Consider the following 663-nt stretch of genomic DNA (forward strand, 5'->3'; position numbering starts at 1 on the left):
GAAACTGGGTTAATAAATAGAATATAAAGTATAATTGTTATTTTAGTATTAATAATGTTTTTTTTTGTGTTTTTATAAAAAGTATATATATATTTTTTTTAATATATATATATATATATATATATATATATAAAGTTCTGTTAGTCACTCTGGTCCACACTCCAGTATAGTAGGTGGCGTTAACGTTGGATGCCACCCACCATAAAACAAGAAGAAGAAGTTTACACAATGAAGAAGTGGATAAATTAGCAAAGTAAGCTTTACAGAGAGAAACGATAGAGATACAAGTTCCATTAAGTAAATCAGAGATTAAGGTTTTAATATGGAGTAAAGTGATTAAAGAATGGCAAGTTAAGTGGAACAATGGGGAAAATGGTAGATTCCTTTACAGTTTAATAAACAAAGTCAGTCATAATATAAAGTGTATAGGTAAGTCAAGGAAAGAAGAGGTTATCTCTAACAGAATATTGCTAGGGCACTCAAATTTAAATAGCACTCTTAAAATAACAGGGAAACATCCAAATGGGTTATGTGAGCAATGTCATGTTGCGGAAACAATACCTCATGTATTTCTTGAATGTAGTATGAACAAGAAAGAAGAAAAATTATAGTAGAAATAAGGAAAAGTGGAATTCAGGATCTTAATTTTAAGGTTTTAATAAA

The sequence above is a fragment of the Sinocyclocheilus grahami genome, unplaced genomic scaffold (assembly GCF_001515645.1).
Source record: "Sinocyclocheilus grahami isolate Dianchi unplaced genomic scaffold, SAMN03320097.WGS_v1.1 scaffold75.1, whole genome shotgun sequence".
NCBI classification, from domain to species: domain Eukaryota; kingdom Metazoa; phylum Chordata; class Actinopteri; order Cypriniformes; family Cyprinidae; genus Sinocyclocheilus; species Sinocyclocheilus grahami.